This window comes from Vombatus ursinus, unplaced genomic scaffold, assembly GCF_900497805.2.
Source record: "Vombatus ursinus unplaced genomic scaffold, bare-nosed wombat genome assembly UNPS02014818.1, whole genome shotgun sequence".
Taxonomy (NCBI): Eukaryota; Metazoa; Chordata; class Mammalia; order Diprotodontia; family Vombatidae; genus Vombatus; species Vombatus ursinus.
This window is the reverse complement of record NW_020954596.1, coordinates 1844102-1850790: the sequence shown is the minus strand read 5'-3', so window position 1 is coordinate 1850790 and position 6689 is coordinate 1844102. Positions and strand designations below refer to the sequence as shown.

At 38.6% G+C, this 6689-nt stretch overlaps 1 protein-coding gene across 4 annotated transcripts in view; it reads right to left on the bottom strand.

The window, feature by feature from the left end:
* Positions 1-6689, bottom strand: part of PCGF3 (polycomb group ring finger 3) — a 124405-nt gene that overhangs the window by 85880 nt on the left and 31836 nt on the right. For all 4 annotated transcript variants that reach the window (XM_027836241.1, XM_027836238.1, XM_027836240.1 and 1 more), the window contains one exon: positions 3367-3457. The gene's annotated coding sequence lies outside the window, so the exon portion shown is untranslated. The remainder of the gene's footprint in view (positions 1-3366; positions 3458-6689) is intronic.

The window sequence follows — 6689 nt, the reverse complement described above, 5'->3', positions numbered from 1 at the left end:
TATAAATAACTCAATAAAAATTCTATAAATAACTCAATAAATAACTCTAAACCAACTCTATATTACACGTACCTTAATATTCAGTGACACTTCAAAGGAAAGGCAGGAACTAAGGATGGCAAAAAAAAAAAAAAAGGGAAAATAGGATCGAGACTGAAAGAGGCCAAAGACTTGTAGATTACTAAGAAGTTTCATGCCTACATATCATGAATACTTTATTCAAGAATAAGCATGATTAAGCATATACCCCAAAGAGATGGAAGAGGGAAAGGATCCATATGTATAAAATTATTTATAGCATTACTTTCTATTCTAGCAAAAAATTAAAAATGAAGTGGGTACCCATCAACTGGGGAATGGCTGAAGAGATTATGGTATAAGAATGTAATGGAGTATTACTGTACTGCAAAAAACGACAAAAAGGATAGATGAAATCTGAGAAAGCTGGTATGAACTGATACACAGTGAAGTGAGCAGTCAGGAGAACTATTTACACAATGACAACATGTAACAATCGACTATTCATCCAGGGAACTAACGATGAAGCATGCTACCCACCTTTGACAGATACTGGACTCAAAATTAAGACCATATACATGGTAGGACACAAGCAATGCAGGAATCATATTTGCTTGACTGTGATTATTTGTTACAGGAGTTTTTTTGATTGGTTTGTTTCTAATCAAATCTGAAGAAGTGATACTATCTGGCTGGGAATCATGGAACACCACAATCTCCAAAGAATAAAAAATTTGGGAAACATCCTCTTGATGATAGCAATGTCTTTTCTCTTTATGATATCTTCCTCAGGGCATATTATAGTACTGGAACATAGCAGCCATTTAATCAGTACCTAAATTGGAGCATAATATCCTGAGATCAGGTACTATATTCCTGCTTCTTTGAAATATGTCCACAGAGGCTAGTGTATTATCATTCAAGATGTTTCCAAATGACAGAAGGTGAGGAAATGTTTTGATGAGTGACTAAATATTGTTAGTCATACACTACCAGGCTGCCACTTCTCCTTCCCACTAGTAGGGACACATGTCACTCTCAGGCCTCAAAACACCAGGTGGCAAACTATCCAGCACTTGCTCTTCTCTCTTCCCTGAACTCTTGTGATATCAAATCCCAGATTTTTGAAGAGAAAGTTTGCACTCTACAGCCCTCCTGTCCACTCTCTTAACCACAATGGCCTCAATGTTGCCATACTGCCAACTCGTTCCACAGTGCTCTCTGGAACTCCCCATCTAGATTTAAGAAACTTCCCTTCACTTTAAAGCTCCTCTTCTCACGATTTTCAGGCCCCAGTGAGATGAGGTACCCACTCGATGAGGGCTCCAGCCTTCCTTTCTAGTACTGGTGGTACTTTTGCTCATATCCTTTGAATTACTGTTCCAAGCAGGGAAGGCAGAATACTCCTTGCTCCTCAATGATGCTTCCAGACTCTCCCTCTGACACCATCCCTCCTATTTTAAGGTTCCAAATATCTGTGCTTATCACCCAATCTGCATCCTACAGCTGATATTTACTGACTCAGGTACATTTTCCCTATTTTCTCAATAAATTCAATACTTGGCTCACAGCATTCATTTCCATTCCAATTCCTGCTCTCATACTGGGGAACTTCGACTTATCTATTAATATTCCCTCGAATATCCTAATTTTCCAACTCCTCCATCTGCTCAACTCCAATGGACTCCTCTACTCTGCCTCAGCTTCATAAAGAGATGGTCACACCTTTGACCTTGCCATGATCCACAGGTGTTCCACTTCACTGATCAAGAAATCTGAAAGTTCTTTGTGTCATTACGATCTCCCACCATTCCATTTCTTCTTGAGCCTCTCTATTCCCAAATTTATTCTTTGTCCTCAGTGAACTCACNCCACCATTCCATTTCTTCTTGAGCCTCTCTATTCCCAAATTTATTCTTTGTCCTCAGTGAATCTGCTATCTCTCATTTGCCTTTATTTTTCCAGGTGATCACCCTTTCCATGGTGAGTTTCTTCCCTTCCCAATCTTGACTACTTAGTGAACCAGTTCAGCTCTATCCTCTGTTCTCTCCTGGTTCTCCTATCTGTCTAACCATTCCTTCTCAGCTTCCTTTACTGATTCATCATCCACATTATGCACATTAACTGTGGTTGTATTCCCAGGTTCGGTCCTAGGCCCCATTCTCTTTCTCTTTACACTCTCTAGGGATCTCAAGTGCTCTTGGATTGAATTACCATCTTTTTGCCGATGATTCCTAGATCTATGTATCTAGTCCTTCCTTCTCTTCTGAGCTCAAGGCCTACACAACTAACCACTATTACAAAACTCAAACTGGATGTTCCACCGTCACCTCAAGATCAACATGTTCAAAACAGAACTCTCTTCTCTTCTTAAACCCACCCAGCTTCCAAACTTCCCTATAATTGCCCAAAACGCAACCACCCTTCCAACCAAGTTTCCAACCTCGCTTTCATCCTCCCTCTTCATTCCCACTGACTCTATATATCCAATCAGGTGGTGAATCTTGTTCTTTCCATCTCTAGGACATCTCTTTAATTCATACACTTACCCCCACTCACGTAGCCACCAACCCAGTTTAGGCCCTCATTATCTCTTGCCTGGAGTAGTCTTCCTGCCTCAAGCCTCTCCCCACTCCAATTCATCCTCCATGCAGCCACCAAACGGATTTTCTTAAGATTCCCTGTACAACAAACTCCATATTGTCTCGTGGACCAAACAGAAACTCCTGTTTACCACTTTAAATCCCTTCACAGCCTGGCCCCCTATCTTTTCATACTTGATTCTCTTCTCCAAACTCTTCAATCCAGTCACACATGTCTACTCACTAAACTACACACATGACCTTTCCCATCTCCATGCTTTTGCTCTGACTGTACCCCATGTCTAGAATACATTCCCACTTCCCTTCTACCTCTCGGAATTCCTGGTTTCCCTTCAAGACTCGGCCAACGCACCACTTTCTTTTTTCCTGGTCTTCATTCCCTCCCCACCCTCAACTACCTTGTACTCATTGTGTCATTACTTCCTCTACACTGATATGTGTACATGTTGTCTCCCTCATTCAAATTAAAGTTCTTGAAAGAAAAGGCTGTCTCACTTGTGCCTTTGTTCCCCCAGTGCATGAAGGCCTGTCAGACAGGAAATGCTCAATAAATGCATGTTGCCTAATTAGCATTTACCTCCTTCTGACTGGAGCACAATTTAGAGAAAGATGCAGAGTTGGTGGCAATATTTCCATTACTACCAATGTGCTGAACTAGATTCTAGGTTCTTTGCCAAGTACATGCTACATCACATATTTCTATTTTGCAGAAGTTTTATGTTTTTAAAAAGGAAAATAAACTTACTTTAAAAACTAATCTTCATTTTACTTGTAAAAATACTGATGACAGTGTACCACTTCGCTCAGCCTTATGATATCTTGTGCAGCTTCACAAGCTGAAAGAGATTAATTTAAGATTATAAATGACAGCATAACATATATATGATAGCATATCACAAACTACAAAAATATGTTCTCAAATCCTTGTATATATGGTTTCAAGTTATGAATAATTTTCCAGGTTAGAATAACCAAGATAGCAGTTGTCATATATACTTGATTTCACATGTCTATAAATCAGTCGACAAACATTTATGCTTAATGACACCACCAATCTACTGTACTGTACTCACTTCAAGGCAGAGAATCTCAAAATTAGAAGGGTTATCAGAGTTCATCTAGCCCAATGTGCACCTCAAGAACTATACCCTCTCTACCACATATGTACAACAAATGATCACCCATTTGTATAATGGCCCATTGTGAGGGAGAATGAATGAATTACCAATCAAGGTAGCCCACCCACTTCACTTTGGGATAACACCTTCTTTACCTTAAGCCTAATTCCATTACTCCTAGTTCTGCCCATTGGGGACAAGCAGAAAGAGTCTAGTTCCTTTTCCACATTATAGATCTCAAATCTGAAGACTGGGAGTTTGTGTTCTATAAAGTAGTAGATATGTCCCTTAAGAAACAAAGCTCAGAAGAACAAAGTCTTATACTAGACCAAATATACATAGATGAGGTCCATGCTGGAAGGGAAATAAATTTGAGGGCATCGAGGGAGAGAGTCTTAATATATTTGAAGTAATGGAAAAAATCCAATGGTTGGGGAAAAAAATCATAGAGTTTATTACACAAAAAGCAAATGAAAAACTATCAATAACTAGCAACTCATGTCTACTTTCCCATCTCTACAAAATCTTTATGAGTAATCTATACACAAATTGAAGACACCCTTGATAAAGGATTTAAAGGTCTCAATGAAGGAACAGGAAGATTTTTACAAACAATATTATACAGGAGTCCATATATTTACAGCTACACAGTGACAAAAAGCCATCAAGAATACAAGATTCCATTGTGCTTATTGGTGGTTATTTTTTTTTGAAGTATCTGATTTGGTAGTGCACCTTTTAAAGGCTCTCAATATGTCTTTGGTGCATTTGTCAAAATCATACAAAATTCTTCCAAAGATGTAATCTTGAGACCTAAAATTGGGAGATGTACACTGCCAGAAGTATTTGCCATAGAGGGTGGCCCATACAGCCAAATGAAGAGAAGGTCCCCATAGACTGCTGTTGCCCTGCTTGTAGATGACATCATGCTTTTTCCATCTAGTCTCAGAACACAGGGAGGGACTCCTAAATGATACTCATAATTACTCAAGTGAGTTTGGCCTTACTATGTATTCATGAAAGTCAAGCAGAGGAAAAATGCTTATAGCCTAGGCCAGAGAGGTCAAACTCAAGGCCAGAGGATTGCCTAATCAGATTAAAATGTAATTGGGAAATGTTTAGCAAAATAAGTAAAAAAATACAACACAGACGTTAATGTCGTGGTGCTTGTTAATTTTGTTTTATTGTAAAATTGTGTTTATTTGCTAAATTGTGATTTTCTATTTGAGTTTGACGCCCCTGGCCTAGACTATGATAGAGCCACTATGGTATCACAGAAGCATCTGCTCACATCTCTAATTTCTCTCTCACTTAGGTCACTCTCAGAATTGCCAAGTTTGAATCTCTGACACTAGAAGGAATACCAACAGGGAGCCAATTCAATTCAACAAACACTTGGTGGCTATGTGCAAGGCACTGTACCAAAAAAATAAAGTGTTTATTAAATGCTTACTCTGTGCAAAGAATTGTGTTAAGTGCTGGACACAAAAAGAAAAACATAACAATCCCTGTATTCAAGGAGCTCACATTCTAATATAGCAAGACAACACATGTAGGAGATTTCAGTTTAAAATCAGATGGAATGTACCCCACGGTTCTGGGGCTGCAGTAAAGCAGATGGTAATGGATCTTCTTTAATGCCATTACCACTTCTGATGCTGAACCATTTGACAGTGACAGCAACATTGGTGTCAAGAACTTTTATTTTCTGGGTCTTTAGTACCTGTGGGTGCTTAGTAGACAGGAACCATAGTACCTGCAGAGGAGTTGTGAAGTCACATCTCTAAAGGACTATGGCTTCCTTGGACAATAGCTACAGAGGCTAAGCCTTAAGCAGTGCTGGTGGTCTGGGTGGTGCTGCTGTTGCCAAAGCCCTTGGGTTTACCTGCCTATTAGTAGCAGTTTGTGAGTAGTTGGTATTAGTGAGGATATTGGGCTCCTTCCCACAAAGGATGCTCTCCTCAATGGTGGCTAAAAGGTTGAAACCAGAGGCAAGGCCAGTGGTTTGGAGGGAATTGTGGTTCCCAGAGCTCTTGGGCTTATCTGCTCATCAATAGTCATTGGTCAGCTGATGGTATATCACAATGTCGACTCACTTAATTTGGGGTCCATTAAAATGCCCACTTCTTTTCCTCATCAGCTGTCTAGCCACTTTTCCCATCCTATAGTTAGAAAGTTAATTTTCTGATACCTAAGTTTAAGGCTTTATTTACTAAGCAAAAGTACTGAAAACTGTACGTCATATTATATTCTCATATTCTTCCACCTCTCTCTCCTAAGGGGCACTGCTGTAATTATCTGTTCTAAAGATAACATGGTTTTTTTAGTTACTTAAGAGTCTGACTTTATTTTACTGATACTTTCATTTTCATTCCAACTTAAAAAGACTTCAACAGAAGATGGAATAAAATTTTACTTTATTATATTTGGCCCAGTGTTCTAGCCCATTGAGATGTTTTTGGTCCATGACACTGTCATTAAACATATTCCCAATTCTTCTTCATTTTATGATCCCTGCAAATCTGAAAAAGCATGCTATCTCTTCTTGACATGTTTTGCAGGTTAATTATTTTTGGATATCATGTATCTTACATTTTTTTTCCATTTTTAAAAAAAGTTTTATTAATGTGTTTTGTTTTTACATTAGAAACATTTATAGATTACCCCTACTCTGTAAGGTCTTTTTGTAACAAAGCAAAGCAATTAAGTAAAATTAACAATATAGTGGCTTCATCTGAATGTACATAATATATTCCACATCTATAGCACCTCTATCTCTCTATTTTTATTTAACAGAAATCCATTTTTACTCCTACCTACATGTACCATTAAAAAAAGAGGGAAGAAAAAACAAATTTCTTCTAACAAATATGCATAGTTGAGCAAAACAAGTTCCCCCACTGACTCTGTGTGAGTGTGTGTGTGTGTGTGATTCTGCACCCTAGACATT